The sequence below is a fragment of the Oenanthe melanoleuca genome, chromosome 2 (assembly GCF_029582105.1).
Source record: "Oenanthe melanoleuca isolate GR-GAL-2019-014 chromosome 2, OMel1.0, whole genome shotgun sequence".
Lineage (NCBI taxonomy): Eukaryota > Metazoa > Chordata > Aves > Passeriformes > Muscicapidae > Oenanthe > Oenanthe melanoleuca.
The window spans coordinates 123,031,980-123,050,660 of NC_079335.1; positions in this window are offsets into that span (position 1 = coordinate 123,031,980).

Here is an 18,681-nt window from a genome sequence, read left to right on the forward strand (position 1 = left end):
CTGTACAATTTATTCTGCATTGTAACAACACAGCAAGCATCATTCTGGGATCATTGTAGACAAGTTTGATGTTTGGAACATGTAATATGATTCTTAAAACATGGTTTCCTATTGAAGATATGGGTATACAAGAATTACACGACTCTTCTCTGCTTTGAGAAAAAAAACAGGTCCTCAGCTGATTCCAGAATGTAAAAACTAAAAAGGTCACTCAGAGCCACACTGTCCTTTCTTGCTGGTCTATGGTTCATTCACTGGACATGAAATCCAGTATTTTTTCACCATATTCAAATTTAAATCTTTAAAACCAATGTAAATAAGGAAGCTAAAAACTATAGAGCACATTGAAAAAGGAAATTACAAGTGTGACTGAACATCTAATTACATGACACTGGCAGAAGAGTGCATACGTTACTGTCAATACCTCTGAGAGGTTTATATATTATGTTTAAGTTTATAATTGGGCATGTTAAAGAACATAAAAAGTAAAATAATTGCAATTGTATATTTTAATGAAAACTGCAGGTATCAAACCACTGGATATTACAGGTAGAGATAGCAGATACAGATTAAATTATCTTCTTTTCTACTAGTCATCACTTTGAATGTGCCAAAAGCCAGTCCTTTGATGCTGTCAATCTTACAGAATCACAAACCATAGCTTTTCCCTCAGAATCATGAGCTTGATTTTAAAATTGGGAGATTTTATCTTGACATATGTTCTCTTCACTGGTGAGATTTTTACACTTAAACACATATGAAGAAATCCTGTCCTCTCCCGGAAGAAAGAGTAAATTACCTCAGTGAAAGTTTTTTATACACAGAGCAGCAGATAAGAAAAAAATTGGTAGGAGTGAAAATAGAATTGTCAAAGCAGAAAATCTGCTTTTAGCCAGCAACACTCTAGTTTTATACTAGGGCTACAATTTACAAACTGTAAAATCCTCAGTTGCTTCATTTCATCATCTGATTAAAAAAAAAAAAAAAGAAATAGAAAATAAGATAATATTATCTTCCATTGTTCCTCTTCAAAAGGCTTATGTCAGACAGAATAATGTCTGTTCCAAGAAATCTAGAAATTTGTTTCCATTGTGCATCTATAGGAAAAGATGATATTAAAGAAATAATCATACTATAAGAAATTCAAAATGCTAACAGGAAAAGGATACCCAAAGCATTATGTGATCACCTCTTCAGGACAGAAGAATGGGACTATTGCACTTAGCTATATTTAATTCTGTGTAAAAAAAATCAGTGGGGTTTAAAAGCTTCATACAGAGTCTCTAATTGAATTTAGGTGAAGCAAAACTAATGTACTGTTTGGCATATCTGAACCACCCTTCCTAAAAGAAGTATTTTACTTCTTCCTGTGTTTTTTGAGCAAGAATTGTGCTCACAGACTGTAACCTGTGCTAAACAAGTGTGCTGATGGGTATACACGTGTGTTAGTGGCTCATTCACCTCTGGCACACACCATGGCTGGCCCTTAAGATACAGAGCTGCAGCTGGAAGTGATGCTGTGGAGAAGGCCATATTCCAAACCCTGGACTGACCCCCGATCACACCTAATGCTTATCTCCCCATGGGCAATCCTGGTTTTTTGAGCTCCAGAGAGCAAACAGGAAACATGCAAATTGGGAGGAATCATTTGCACAGTCTCCTGTATTCTATAGAATATGAAACCAAAAATGTTTCTAAAAGATAACTTATATACAATACTCAGAAAATACTCCCTTTCTCAGAATATAATAAATGCAATCTCGTGCTGTGCAACATACTTTCTATTTAAAGGCTATATGCTCTATTTTAGGGCGAAATAAAAACTTAGCTGTTAATATCAATTAGCAGAAATAATTTCATTAATTTTACACATGTAGCACATCAGAACACCAAATAGATCTGTAGGTAGCTAAGTAGACAGGCAGATAATAGCTAGAAAATCATATAGACAGGCAGAAACAATTTTCACTACACCAGGTTGCTCAAAGGAATATCTAACCTGGCCTTGAACATTTCTAGGGATGGGGCATTCACAACTTCTCTGGGCAACATGTTCTAGTGTATCACCACACTGAAATAAAGCATTTCTTCTTAATATCTAATCTAAAAATACCCTTATTGTGTTTGAAACCTTTACTCCTCGTCCTTACATTATGTGCAATTGTAAAAAAATCCCTTTTTGTCCTTTCTTGGAAGCCTCCTTTAGGTACTGGAAGGCTGCTCTGAGGTCTCCTTAGAGCCTTCTCTCCAGGCTGAACAAGTCAAACTCTCTCAGCCTGCCTTTATAGATGTGTTCCAGCCCTCTGGCCATCTTCAAGTTCCTCCTCTGGACTCACTCACCAGGTCCATGGACTTTTGTACAAGGGGTGGAATATTTTCTCTTGACATGCTGCCCACACTTCTCTTGATGCAGCCCAGGACACATTTGTCTTTCTGGGCTGCAGGTGTTCACTGGTGGGTCATGTTGAGCTTCTTGTTAACCAACACCCAAAGTCCTTCTCCTCAGGGCTGCTCTCAATCCATTCTCTGCCCTGCCTCTGTTTTTGCTTGGGATTTCCTTGACCAGGTGCAGGACCTTGCACTTGGTTTTGCTGAATTATGTGAGGTTTGAACTGACCCACCTCTCAGGTCTGTGAATGTCCTTCTGGATGTATCCCCAGCCTCCAGCATGTCAGTGGCACCACACAGCTCAGTGCCTTCAGCAAAGCTGCTGAGGGTGCACTCAATCCCACCCATGAAGATGTGAAATAGCAACATCCCCAATATCAGCCCCAAAAGAACACCACTCTTCACTGGTCTCCACTCAGACATCAAGCCACTGACCAGAACTCCTTGAGTGCAGCCATCCAATTCCTTCTCCACCAAGAGGCCCACCCATCAAATCCATGTGCCTCCACTTTAGAGACAAGGATGTCGTGCAGGACAGTGTCAAATGCTTTGCACAAGTCCAGGCAGATGATGCCAGATGCTCTTATCCACCAATGTTGTAAACCTTTTGAGTAGCAAATTGATCAGTGCTTTTTTCAGTCTTCAGTGTTAGCAAGAGTATATCACTGCCAGAAACTTGGGTAATACTGTTCTCAGTTTTTCTTTTTCTGTTGCATGAGAGTCTACAAAGGGTTGCTTGTCTGTGCAAGTGCTATTAGTTGCCATGACAGTATTTGTGCTATCAATAAAGCAGCAGTTAGTTTGAAATCTCCTGCTCCCAAAAGGCGCTTGGTGCCTACTATAAACCATGTAAAGACAGATTCTGTCTTTCTTGGCTCAGATCTCCAGAAAAAAATCAGATACAGGGCCACCAATTATTCTTAACATACCCAGCTACTGTCTTTAATTCTGTGAGGCAAAACCTTTCTGTAATTCTTTGATTCAATGATATTTCATATAAGCAGTGGTGAGAAACCAAGAAAGCCAATTTCTTGATGGGGAAGGAACACAGGGAAAGACAGAAAGATTGAGCTCCTGGACCAATGGACCTTACTACATAAGGAACTGAAGGGCTTTTCTTAAGGTCAGTTCTGCTTTGAGGAGGTCAACAAATTCCAAACAAATTCCAGATGTCTCCTCCTACTTAAAATATTCTGTGTTTCAATGACTCAGTGGATGGATTCCTTCAAAAATTTTTCTGACTTCTTTTAGTCAGATTTAGAGGGTGTTTTCAGAGGGTAAGGGTCATTGCCATATTCAGTGACCAAAATCAGAGGGCAATCTCTGGTTTATGTATACCCCAGTTTATAGAATAAGAAAAGGGAAAGTATAGTTCAAAGGAACACTTTGAAGAGTAGGGACTCTCATTTTCAATATAATTTAAAAACAACCAAAGCAGATTACTGCAAAACTATCTCCTGGAGAAGCTTCCCATCGATATGAACACAGGTAAAGAAAAGCTTTGTTCTTAAGAGTGCAAAGGGCAACAACAGAAAAAATTGTCACCTGATGACACAGGTTGTGGTATAGTTTATAAAATGATTTCACATTAAGCAGATATAATGCCGATCTAAAAATCTGAAACACTCAAAATTCTTTTAGTCTTAACTCTATCAGATGGAATTATTGCACAAATAATATCTGTAGGCAGAATTGAAAGCAAAACATAAGGTCAAACAGATACTTCCATTTTCCTAAATCAGTTATAAATATTATGCTGTGGAAGGAGGAGCAATGCAACTAAATAAATAAGTGATAAGATAAATAAGCAATATATGAGCCATGAAGATATTATTAATGAAATAATTCAATTGTGATTATGTTGCAGAGCTTTCTCTTTGTTCTGCTTTGTTTTAATATGGGGGAAAGTATAAATGACTGAACTAGTAACATTCATTTCTACAATAAGTATACATAATTTAGAACACAACTAATTTTGATAACAAAATGCATTTGCAGGACTCTTTTAAAATATTTTTCATGCTTCTTTGTATAAACTGTGGGAGACATAGAATTTGATATAATTAAAACTATAAATAGTAAGACTTGCTTCTTAAAAGTATTGAAGATTTTAATTCAAGAGCTATTTTTTTCAATTTTCACTCATTTGTTGTCTAGGCAGAAGAACCCTTAACATTTAACTTGCTTTTGGATTTTACATAATTTATTTCAAAAATGCCTGTGGAAGGAAAGAACCAAGAACTGCTATGACTAATCCCCAAAAGATATCATAGGGCACATCAGTTGTCCCTGATTTTCGGCCTTTTTGCCTGCTGACATTTACTGTTCCTTTTTAGAGCCATTAAGAAACTGCAGAACATAACTTCTGGTACAGTGAATGTCCCCTGTGACAAGAGATCAGGACAAATCTGAAAATTATTTGGTGTAAATGAGCAGATCTTGGAATCCACGGGTTCCTAAAAAATAAGCAATGACAAGAAGGACCTTTTTGGATCATCAGTTTTCCACTAATACCAGAAGAATAGCACATTAAAACCCTAAAGATCTGTTTACTTCTACAAATTGGACAAGATGGAGAAAACTGAACGATCAAATAATGCAAATTAATGTAAAACGAAATGTAAACCAGAAGTAGCTTTTGTTTATTTAAACCTACTAAAATTAATTGGAATTAGATGAGTAAAAAGTGCTGTGACCTGAATTAAACTATATAGAACCAAAATCCTAATGTCTCCAGATCACTAGCTGGTAAGAAGTGCACTTCTCAGAACCCAGAGACTTCAGCAGAGACCCTATTCTGGAGTGAGTCTCAAAGCCTAACAGCAAAATTACTGTGATTCTGGATCTCAAGTTTGATCCAAGCTCTGCTTCTCTTTCAGCTCTATAGATGGTGACTGAAGAATAAACAAAATGTTTCACAATGAATAGCTGTTTTGTAATGAAGAAAGTATTCTGGGACCAGTTCCCAGACCTGCCACAGTCTCTCTTCTGTCCTTAATCTCCCTATTATTCAGTTCCTTATCTGTAAAATAAGACAGAAACCCTTCTGTTCTCCCATTCTTTGTCTGACTTGGTTCCCTGAAGTGCTGGATCTTCAGAACAGCTGCTGATTTTATTTGAGTATATTTTATGGTCCTTCCATACCTACATTTTAATCCCAGCTGAGGTGACATTACATTCCTTTTAATACAAGCAATTAAAAAAATCACTGAGTTCTTTTTTGGGAATAGAACCATATCTGAAACATGACAATGTAATACTGAAAAGATTTGATGATAAAATCACTATATATAATGTCTACTTTGGAACCTAAAGAAGTGTTGGGGGAAGGGGGAAGTAGTGAATAAAATAGTGCCAAAATATATTGCTGAAGTTCTCAGCTAACAATCTAATTACTTGAAATAATTTATATGAAAATACCACGTTCTACTGAGAATATGGACATGTGAGGTCCTGCATCCTTTAAGATAGGAAAGTATCCAGTATCCTGGATGCTTTTCCTACATAGACAATTAGGCAATTACCCCACTTCCACTGGTAAACTCTTAAGCTAATTAAAATTAATTGCAGTGCGAACATGTATGCAGATTAATTGATACACAAAATAATTATTAAATACGTTAAAAAGTTAGCAAAGTACTTTGATCAAGAGTATCTGAAAAGGAGTCTGAAGGGGAAATGCACTGAGAATCTGCAAAGCAGTATAAAGACTGACTGAAAGAGAAAAGGATTCCTGGATCATTTCTCAAAATGATACCAAAATGATTCCCAAACCCATGCCTGCCATGGGGGACATTAAGTATCAATGCAGCTGTTGGTTAAAAACAAAACTAATCAAGCATGCATCATCACAGAGGGTGATTTCATGATCCAGAAAGGAGAGGATTCAACCAGCTTGCTCAAGAAGAAGCTAGTAGAAATTGAGAGACATAGTGACATCCAATACTTTTTGACCACAAGCTGCTTCAGTTTAACAAACTAAGCAATGTTCTCCCTGAACAAACCAATTTACCAATAAAAATGCTGTATTTTCTAAGCACAAAGTGACATAATTGAAATGGCTAGTAGTAACTCTTGCCAATGTTCAGAGGCCATAGCTGTAGTAGATTGATCAGGACACTATTTCAGAAGCTTAAATCCCAAAATTATTTGCTGAAATAAATATATTTGGAAACAAGTTATGTAAGATGCAAGGCACTTAAAAATATTATAATGTAAAGGTCAAGAGACTAAGGAAGATATCTGCAAATCTGATAACTGGACAAAGAAAAATAAGTTAAATTTAGTTCATTGATAAATAAGGAGTCAGATTAAGTGAGTTATATGAACACATCCTCCTAAGGCTCAATTTAGGAGAAAGAAATGTTGGTGCTACACGAAATGAATAAAACATCTGTGGACATTTAGTAGGTAATAATGACTTCAAACACAGATTCTAGAGATTCAGGGACTCTACTAACAAACCTACTGAAACACTAACAATTGTTTAAGTATTAGAAAAAGCAAACCTAATAGTGATCATAAAAAAAGGAATAGGGAGTAGATTAATCTTTAGGAGGCATGTATTTAATTCCATTGCTTAGGAAACATATATAATGTAAGAAGTGTAGGAAAATCATAGGAAGAAGCCTAGAATTTTATAGTGTGGTTTGAAGAAAGACATGGATAATTACACACCATCTTCAGCCTCCTCCTTTACAGTAGATTTGGTAATGAATTACAAGCGACAATCACAGTTTGTGTCTTGTGATGAGCATTCATTATCCCTCCTCTTTTCCTGCAGATCCACACATTGCCCTCTGTTCACTTATGTTCTCTACCTATAGAATAACAAAGGATGGATGTGGGGTTGTGTCTTCCCAAAGCTTTCCATCCCAAAGTGTGCAGTCACAATGGAGCACCAGCAAATATCCCACCTTTCCCTGGGCTGAGTAGAGTAATAAGGTAAATAACATTCTTACAAGCCTTTCATATTCTTGTTTCTCTGTGGAATAAACATATCTGACAATTTACCCCTAAGCAAACATTTAAAAGATTGCAGTCATGGCACTCATGGATGAAAGAAATGCAGCACATCACATACATTTGTATGTTGGTTTTGGGTAGCATAAAAAAAATTAAAAAATTAAATAACATTCTATGAGAGAACAACCTAGAAACAAATATTGATTAAAGGACTTCAAGTGATGATGAGCAGTAAATTAGGCATTTTTTATACAGCAAATTTGGAACAAGGAAAAGTCAATATGATTGGGCAAATGTCTGAAGGGACAGATGGGTTAAAAACTGGCTGGGCCCAGAGAGAGGTAGTGAATGGTGCTACATCCAGTTGGTGTCCAATCACTGGTGGTATTCCCCAGAGCTCAGTATTGGATCCAGTCCTGTTTAATATCCCTGTCCATGATCTGGATGAGAAGATGAAGAACACCCTTATTAAACTGGGAAGGAGTGTTAATCTGCTGGGGGGTAGGAAGGCTCTGCAGAGGGACACACTGGATCAATGGGCTGAGACCAGTGGTATGAAGCTCGACAGGTCCAGGTGCTGTATCCTGCCCTTGGGTCAAAACAGCCCCATGCAGCACTACAGGTGGAGAGCTGCCCAGTGGAAAAGGACCTGGGGGTGCAGGTTGGCAGCCAGCTGGCTGACAATGAGCCAGCATCTTCCCAAGAAAGCCAATGACATCCTGGTTGTATCAACAGTGTGGCCAGCAGGACTAGAGAAGTGATTGCCACTCAGGACTGGTGAGGCTACACCTCAAATCCTGTGCTCAGTTCTGAGCCCCTCAAGACAAGAAAGAAACTGAGGTGTTGGAGAGAGCCCAGAGGAGGACAAAGGAGCTTGTGAAGAGTCTAGAGAGCAAATGCTATGAGGAACAGGCTGAGGGAGCTGGGGGTGCTCAGCCTGGAGGAATGGAGGCTCAGGGGAGACCTTATCACTCTTTACAACCACCTGAAAGAAGGATGAGCTATGTGAGGATCAGTCTCTTCTCCCAGGAAACCAGCAACAGGATAAGAGGAAATAGCCCCAGGCTGGGCCAGGGGAGGATCACTTTGGGTGACAGGAAGAATTTCATCATGGAAAAGGTTCTCAGACACTGACATGGGCTGAGCAGGATAGTGGTGGGGTCACTGATCATAGCACGGTGCTGTAGTTTAGCTTAGACAACCACCTTAGACAAGGTGGTGGTGTCAAAGGGAGGACTTGGTGATATTGGAGGTCTTTTCCAACCTTAATGATTTTATGGCTCTATGGTCCTATGATTCTGTAGCATGACAAGGACATAAAAAGTCACTCTTTGAGGTCTGAATACTGAATTTGCACCTAATATACTGTAGGCAGGCTTTTTAGGAGTGTATAGGTAAGTCGAAAGGAATTCAGAAAAGAGCATCAAAAGTCATGCTGCTACTGCAGCAATTCTCATCTTTTTAAAGATCCAAAATTCTGGTATATAAAAGCAACAGCTTTTAAATAATGAAAGGGTATAACCATCAGACAAGAGTAGAGACTACCAGGATGAAAGGCTTTACACGTGGGTCAGCAAGATGAACTTGGAAATTTGACTTTTGAACAGACAATGTGTTTGTTTATATCCAGAAAAGAGACAGGACTCCACATAACAGACAACTCAAACTATACCAGAGGGATTAAAAAAAAAAAAAAAAAAAAAAAAAGGAAATGTGCTTTGAAACACATTATGATTTGGCAAAAGGAAAATAACAGTATTTTATGAGCTAGTATTCCTTTTTCTTCTTTATCAGAAGGGTAACATTAAGGGCAATATAAAACACACTATGCAACATAGTAATAAAGAAGAATAATGAAGAAGTTTTCCTTGTTTATGCAATATTTTTTCATTATGTCACTACTAAAATAACAAAACCTCTTTTTTTGCTTTAAACAAAGCTCATAAGGAGCAAAGTTCTGTTCTGTGGTCTTTGACAAATACATGTATTTAAATTTTATGCAATCATTTTGTTTTATAAATTTATGGCAAGGACTAATAACAGCAGGAGCCAATGTGTATTTTGGTAAACATGTCAGGAAGAGAGCAGAAAAAACCAGAATAAATAATAGGAAGAGTAGATAGCAAATTTTCCTAAGATTTCTTGGAATTAAAAAATGGGGAAAAGTGTAAGTAAATACTTAAGGTTTCAAATTATCTTTTTAAAAGTTACAACAGGAACATTCACAAATTTTTTAAAAAATATTAATATAATGAAGACAGATAAAAACCAACAAACAAAGCTGGAAGGAAGATGAGAAACAGACCAAGTAGAATACAATTTTAAAACCATATTAAGCAGAGATAGCAAAAGATAATGTCAAGATGGAGTCAACGAATGATGAAAAGGCAGAAAGAGCTGGGCAGGCAGAAAGCAACTGTAATGCTGTAGCACCATCTGAGCCTGCACTGTACAAAAGCAAAGTTTTGAAAAAATATATACTAAACTGTCAGTTTGAAACTAGAGCAACATTATTGAGAACTGATTGATAAATATCTTTTTCATCTCTAGTCTTTGCTTTGAGAAAAGTTAAAATTTATTTATTACATGTACAGCATGATAGGTAGATATCTTGCAGAAAGAAACAAAAAAAAAGGGAACTTGAGAGAGAAAACAAAAGGCAGCCATAATATGAGTTCCCAGAATATAGAATAAAAGGAAACCCTCATTAATTTTATTTTTCCTGAAATACAAGATTTTTTCCCAATACATAATGCCAGTATATCTTATAATTGCAGAAATCTGTTGAAATAATGCCTTTGCTCCTTTTCATAAACCTAGTGGATTTCAATTTTCTTGATTTCAAATCAAACTGGATACATGCCATTCATGTTAATGAATTCCTGGCTTGAATGTACCATCTCTGAATTTTTAGTGCATTTTATGAAAAGATCAATATGCATTAATCAGGCAACATAGGAGTATTTCATTTCTCCAATGTTTTTTTTCTCAAAGGGACAGAAATCTAAATAACAACTGGAAGACTCAGAAATAGCACACACATTAGCAATCACATGTTATCAATAACTGATTATAAACCAGAATGTTTTGGTCTCTTTTCATTGTTATTACACTTGTTTACAAAGTGATCTGACTTCAAGTTTCTTTACCTGTGGCTTGATTTCATGGAGACACATATTTCTCTGAAGCACTTACATTTCTGCAATCAATGCTCTGTTTTTCGTAAGTGACCATTAACTTTATCAGCATTACTGCAAGCTGCAGAAACCTGTTGCAGATAGTTTAGCTGTAGGATCAGCAGAATTTGGAAATACAGATTAGGGCTCACTTCCCTCTCATCTTGAATGGGTAATTCAAAATTCCCTTTGGACAAAAGGGACGAAAATACTGGAAGTTCACAGGTAAAGAACAAGCTCCTTATGCAGCAGGAACATACGTGTCATTGGAGGTAGCAGTCAAGAAATCATTTTTCCCACCATCTTCCCTTCTCACGTCTTTCTTGCAGCAATTACTGACCAAGGCTTCCATTCTGAACACTGTCAGTAGCTGCAATGTCAGGGCAGACTTGCCCAATTTTATACTGAGCTAGTACCATCCTTGCTAAAGCTGTAGCTTTCAAGCAGCACTTTTTCTGCCAGACCATTAATAATTTTTCAGTACAGGTGGATAGGAAATACTTTCCTACTGCCTGAGATTGCATTTTCCTTTATTCCAAATCAAGATGAAAAATAATATTATCCCAATTTTATCTATTGTTCAAGCAGAATATATTTCAACTATATAGGCTGTTGAGTTTCATTTTGATCCATTCTCATTATTTAAAGACCATCCAGTTTTCAAACAAAAAAAATATTTTTGAACAAAGAATTTACTTTATGATATACTTATTGCAAATTCTTTGCAATGTTCCATATGTGCCACAAACAGTTTTATATGGTAGGCAACACTGCCTCTACAATGATGAACAGGAACACTTTGGCTCCTGTTTTCCAGACCACTGCCCATTTACCTTCATCTGCACCAGGGTAAACACTGTCTTGGTGTCAGTCTGTAACGTCATTTCTTGAAATATTTGTTTTGTGGGGCTCATTACCATGAAACTTAGTGTGGTTAGTATTGCAAAGATTATGTGCAAATGAGAGCATCTGTAATTCTAATGCTCACAATTTAGCTCTGTTTTTGCTGTCAACCAGACTTATTAGCATTTTTAACTTGGAGTATTATTTGTTGAATAGAAAACATTGCAACCAGTGATCACTGTTGAGTATAATAAAAAATTCCTAATTTGATAGAATTAGCTGAGAAACTATGTTCCATTTCCTTGTAGTATTGCTTTGGGTACAAAATTGCCAGAGGATTGAATAATACTCTGTTCCAACATTACATATCCAATGTTATAATATCCACACATATGTCACCATATCATAGGGTCTTCCAAAACAGATAACCTGAGGAAAAATTTAAGTGCTTGGCTACATAATCACTAGCACTGTTTCAGAGTTCATATGTGTGAATAGTGACCTGAAAAAATGAATAGTACATTTTAGATGTACTAGAATTAATTTTGGGCCAATGGGAAAATAAGACAACTGAGAGAATAAAAAAATCTGGGTTTATAATCACATTCTTAAAATTCAGCAAGATATTTTATCCTTTTTTAATCACTGTTGAAATGAACAAAAATGAGAGAGAAGACTGATAAATGCCAATTTAGAAATACAGATTTGTTAAGAAATGCTGTTTTCTGACTGAGGCACTTATGGTTATTTGCAGAAATAACTCAGCATTAGCTGCTTGTATGTTTAAAAGTGATTAGAGAAAACCCCCAAACAGATGAGGAATCCCCACAATAGTGATGTCCCTGTAGGCCTGTTAGAGTTTCACCCTGAAATACTGGTTATAGATATTCCTTTACACATGTGGACTGAAGCACAGTAACTGAGTCCTTGTGTGCATAGCAATTAGAAAACCAATGTTAATTTTGAGTGCAATTCAGACCCAATTCTCCTTGGACTATTATATAATGGAAAAATTTCAATTTTCCATATTGATGTTCAAAACCAAGTCACTACAATAGATAGCTACAGATCTTGAAAGAATAAATTGCAAGCTAATCCTACACCTTGATAATAATTGCTACTTAGCTCTGTAGCTTGATTTTTTAATATACTTTAGGATAAGGATATTGATTTGGACAACAAATTTGCATTTACACAGTGTTTAAGTATTCAAAATTTGCAGATTATTTTTGAACAGTTCCTATGATTTTTCTCATACATCAAAGTACATGAATTTTTGATAAATTGTGCAAAAAGGAGACCCAAGGATAGAGATTAATCATCTGCAGAATATCATCTCTTTTTGTGGACTCTGGAGGCAATACCAATGACTACCTAACACTAGGTATCACACCTCTAGCTGGAAACTGTCAGGTAAAATGGATCCTGTTTAATTTAAATCTTTTTCCTTTAAAAAAAACCTGTCCTTTTTTACTAAATTTCTCACTAGAACAACTTTTTAAGAACACCAAATTTTATACTGAATTTGCATTGAAGGGAAAGGAACAGAAAAAAGCATTTCACTGTTGTTCAGTTTGACTAAAGTCTTCACGAATTTCTACTGTTGCGTTCTTGCTTTCTTCCTGTGTGAATTCTTCTGTATGGATTTTTAAATTAAAATATATATTAAAATTTGAAAAATAAATTTAAAATAAAAACCTAAACATTGGTTTAGAAAAATTTTAAAAGTTTTCAACATTTTCATTTCCCCCCTTCAAAATAATATTTTACAAACTATAAAGTATATTATGAAACACATTTTGATTAAATAGAATATTCAAGTGCATCCTTAGAGTAAGCACAAATTTTCACTCATGTCTTACACATCATTGTTTGTTTGCTGGAATCTCATAAGTTAAACTCTAGAAATGGCAGAAGCAAGCTGAACATCTTGCTCCCTGAAAGGAACACCCAAATTCTTGAATTTACAGTCAACCAGAACTGTGGAATGCGGATTTTTAAATATATGAAAATTCCTTTGATTGTATACATAAAATTCTGTTTTGCAAGAATTAATATGAACATAATATAGTTTAGTTTTTTATATTAAACATATTGATTTAAAGAAAAACCTCAAATATTTATGCAGGACTGGTCTATTCAGAATAAAGGCCAGAACCTAAGATGCAGAAAATAATATAGTACATATTGACAGTCTGAATTATATTCTGATAAACTTAGTTGAACTGTGGTTTTCTTCTGGTTAGAAATGTATTGGGGGTCAGGAGGGGATTATTTAAATAACATCTCAGAATTAAACCTGGAATGAATTTCTCTTTAAAAGAGAAACATACAGCAAGGTAAATATAAGTGCCCTGCTTTTCTTCTGAGTAAGGTAAGATTAGTTGTATTTGAGTTGGTCTATTTCTTAATTTGCATTGAAATCTGCTATTTCCTTTTTAAAAAATGCAAAATACTACTTTTTCTTGTTCGTCTGTTATTGCAGACCACATCTGCAGGTAAATGGGGATACAAATCTGATACAAGTCTGCAGAGACAATGCAATTCTTGGAACTCCACAGACACTATCCAGATCCTGAACAGAAAATACTTAGTGGAATTTGCATATTGCCATCTGAGGTGAAAACATTTCAGATTATTTCTTTTAAGACTCACTTGATCTGTCAAAAGATAAGCTAAAAAATGTTAACTCATATTATATTGTCTCTGTTCATCCAAAAACCCTCAGCTCTGTTGAGACAAGATATCTGACTCAGGTGAGAGTATAGGAGGATGTTGCATTCTCATCCACTATTTCCTCTATCAATTTTCATAGGGATTTATTTTTTCTTCAGGCTTTAACTTACTCTCTTCATTTTCTGTCTCTCATGTGTTCATTTGGGTTTTTTAAAGCAGCCTATGACTTCTATATTAATATTAATATTTTACTGAAAAACAGAATTGAACTTCTTTTTTATTCCTCCATCGCGCCCTTTTCACCATCTCATGAAAGAGAACTGAACCAGTACAGTTAACCACCCGCTTATCACTCTTTTTACAAAAGAGAAAAAACTTTCACCCAAAACCTGCAAAAAAGAAACTGTTCTGCAGAACACACATGGGAAGCCTATCCCTAAGCAATGTCTGGCTAGAGAGAGCTAAAAGATATATTATTACAAAGCCAAGAACTTTCCTGATACCTCTGTTATTGTAACACAAACAGGCTCCATCTTGAGTGCATCCCCTTTTCCAAAGACATAGCATGGCAGCAGAGCCCAGATAGAACCTGGTAATCAACAGACTGTAAGATGTTAACCTTCACTTCACCACGTTAACAAATCAGAGTAGGAAGACAAATGATTTTGCTTTGCAAATTAACACCTGACTTACTAAACAAAGACCTCCCTCCAGCCTTTTTCAACTATAACCTAGAAAACCTTTATCAACCCTTTCTTCTGCATCTTTTTGACTTCATTCACTTGTAATCAATCTTTGAGGAAATATTCTAATTCAGATAACCAAAGCATTCCTCCCTTTTTTTGAAGAAATTAATCCATTTGCTCATGTAACTTAAAAAAAAAAAAAAAAGTTTAGTCATCAGCAGTATGCGAAATCCATACAAAGCAGAAAGGATTATTGTCTCTTCAGGAGTGCAGCTATTTTATCATGAAAAATCAGCAGCTACTTACAGATTAAGGCAAGTTATGAGTAAATCTGTGGAATAATCATTTGGAAAATTCCACCTTTGAATTCTCTGAGAAATACTTGAATCTGATGCATCATTTCCATTTTTAATGAGTATATAACATTTTTTCTGTCTAATGACTGCAGCTTTTTTAATACATAAGTTTCTGTCTAGCCATAAAATCATATATTCAGATTCCTAGATCCCTAATATATAAAGATTTCATTTTATATTTTTTTTTAGGACAGCAAGCACAGTTCTTCATGGTTTATTTATTGCTATGTCATTGCATTGCATTAGAGTTAAAAAACCCCAACAGACCAAAAAACAACAATTCTAAACTTTTTCCTGTAGAGAAGCAAACTGCATTACACCACTGATAGTTCACAGAGGTGCAGGTACAGTAGATCTCATGTACTGCCAATCCTTGTTTTTCTGGTGACAACAGGGAAGCTGGACTTAGTAGAAATCTAACAAAATTCAGATATATTCAGAAGGATATGGCCAAGGTCACTGACTACCAAAGGTGTTTAAGTTAGTTAATTAACTATGCCCTAAACAGTATTTGGAAAACATTCATTTATTTCTATGAAAAACAAACTTCACCATGTACAACCCCTGCTATTTTCCTCAGCTGAATCAAGACACTGAAAAATTATCTTAACTGTACAGCTTTTTGAACTCTCATTGTACACAGAAAAAATGAGATACCTCTGTTCTTCCTTGTGCAGCCCCTTTTGATTCTTTAGCTACAAACGCAGCTCAATCATTCCTAGCCCAGGAATGATTTTTCAAACAAAGATTCTAGATCAAGAGCCAAGATCTCAAAATCAAGCTTTTTAAAATTATTTTCATTTTCCCCTGCTTCTGTTTGAGATATCAACTCTGAAAGAAAAGACTCCTGTGTGGGAATTAATCTGGAAATTCTGCTGATGATAGACAAGATAAAGCAGAACACAGCTCCTCCATCTGCAACTACAGTGATGCAGTACTGACAAGATAAATGTGTTTCTGTCACTGAGCTAGACAGGGTGCTCAAAAGACACATAAGAGCAGGTCTCTTTAGGACATAAATACAAGTATATAAAGTTGATTTTTCTGACTATATTCAAGGAAAGGTTTCCTCCTCAAGAGTTATGATTAGCAGGTGAGTATATGCTCTTCCTAAAGTAAGACAGTGAGTATTTTGTATTCACACTTTGGCAACTCTTCTACTGTTTCACCTGAATACAACAGGGAAAACAGAATTTTGCTAAATACAAAAAGGTCTTCATCACACACTAGATTTATTTTCAGTAAACAAAATTTTTTTAAAACGCTGCCAAAATACCAGTGATAAAAAGTGAGCACAATCAATTTAAAAATAAAAAATAAAACTGTGAGGATTAAGACCCTCTCTTGAACATAAAAGATCTAGCTTATTATTTCATACAATAAATATTTCCTGATAGAAAGGATTATTTTCAGTTAGTAAAGTAAATTTTCAGATGTGTTGAAAATATCTCTTTTTTTCTTGGAAAAATCATAGTGATGAGTATACCTACCTTCCTGGAAGACTTGTGAATTTATATTTTTACCTATAGGAAGACAGAAAAATTGACAAGTGTCTTTACACAATTCTAGGAAAACAGGGAGGAGGAGGCAAGATACTCTGAGTGGCCTGTCCCAACATTTCCTTCAGTTTGTAATCATGGAACTTGTCTTGATGCAGGAAAACACCACGAGGCTCTAAGCCTGTGTGCTGTGGCACAAGTTTAAAAGCCTGTTGAGTAAGGGCTGTTCTTGAACCTTGGCCCAAGCTTTGAGCAGGGGAGCTTGGCTGAGCCCTGCAAGTGGGTTTTGCAGGGGCTCCCTCACTAGGGTGGTCCTTGTTCCACTCCCACCCCTGTTGGAAAGCCAGGGAGATTTTGACAGAATAAGGATTTCTAGAACCTTACTTAATGCAGGAGGGTTTTTACTGCAAGAAAGATTGAGAAGGACACAAAAACTGATTTTAAAAAGTTAATATTTTTTTTAAAAAAAGCCAAAAAATCTGACTGCCAAGGATTATTGCAGAATTCAGTATGGTGAAAACAGAGGCATAAATTCTCACTTGCAAACAAGCAGGAAGCTGAGGGCAAAGGAGTCACAGTGGAGAAACCAGAACAGATCTTGGTGTTCTCTGCTCCATCAGAGAAAGGAAGAGATATTCAAGTAGCAATGTCAACTATAGGGGTAGTTACAGCTCGTGCTGGGGTACCAATGACTGTAGTAGAAATTATTTTTATTTGGAACTAGCTGTAGTTGGCTCCCTTGAAAAGAGCCCAATAGCAGGTGGAGAACAGTCAGTGAGTAACAGGAAGCTCTGAGAGCATCTTCTGGTTCAACTTCTCCATCAAGTTTTTGCACTCTGACAGCACTTTATTTTCCAATATGAAAGAAAAATATGAATACTTCAGAGGATTTACTTCAAAAGCATATTCCTGATCTGCCCTGAAACATTAATGTGGGTGTTCCTTTTCTAGGCCAAAAATGAAGTGTAAAATCAATGTCTTAATCTCTTTTTTTTTTTTAAAACTAAAGAAATAAATATTAACTTTCTATTGACTTCAGTGTCCTATCATCAGGACCACGGTAAAAACATACTAAATAGTATTGAATGTATTAAGATTTTTGCCAACAAGTTGTGTATCCAGCTGGCCTGGCCTGGATCACTTCTGTGCTGCACAGAAGAAACTTGGCAGTGGAGTCCTCACAACAGCTCTTGACTGGCAATGAGAAACTCTACAGCCTTTAGTAGTTATCAGATTTTAGGATTGTAATTTGGGTCAAAATCTTGCATTCTTCAGACTCCATAGATCTTAGGCCACTTTTTTTTTTTTTTTTTTTTTTTGGGGGGGGTGGGGGGAACAGGATGTTTTTGCATAAGGCCTTGAAATATATGTGATAAAATGCAATCTTGCTGCCATCTTCATTGTATTACAACAAAGGATCTTTGCTGACAGCTGGGCTTTGATTCTTCCAACTTCAAGACTTTTAGTTTTGATATAATACATTTCTTATTTTTACATCTAGGAATAGTGTTTTAGAAACAATGTCCTATGTTTTCACTACAGGTGTTTTACCCTTGTCACCTTCTAACCCTTGTTTTATATTTTGGTTTTTAATGCCTACACACACATTTCCAGTCATAATAACTCAATCTTAGCAATTTTGTTGCTAATTTCTTCACTCTCAAACAGCAATGCCCTGTCTTCCTGCTGTGGAAGTGCATCCTTAAGAGCTGCAGATGACATTAAACCTTATCCAGCTTAGGCAGCACTCCAGATTGTTGGCATGGCACATCAGTGCTCCCAGCTCCTGTGTCTCTTTCCTGTAGTGCCTGATGAAATGGAAGAAGATGGGTCAAATGAAGGGAAATAACAGTTCATGTTCCTATAATCTCCTGCCATCAGTTGTACAGCAGTGTTCACTCCATTAACTTCAGCCATACTTATCCTACTTTAAGATGTTATAGAAAAATCAGGTCTGCATGGTCTCTTTTGAATGGTTTTTATTATTTATAAGTCTAACACTCTCCAGTTACAGACCAGATGATCAGCTGTTGAATTCAGTGCAAATTCACTGGTCTAAAGGAAGTTTCTTTGAAACTAATGAGGATCCAGC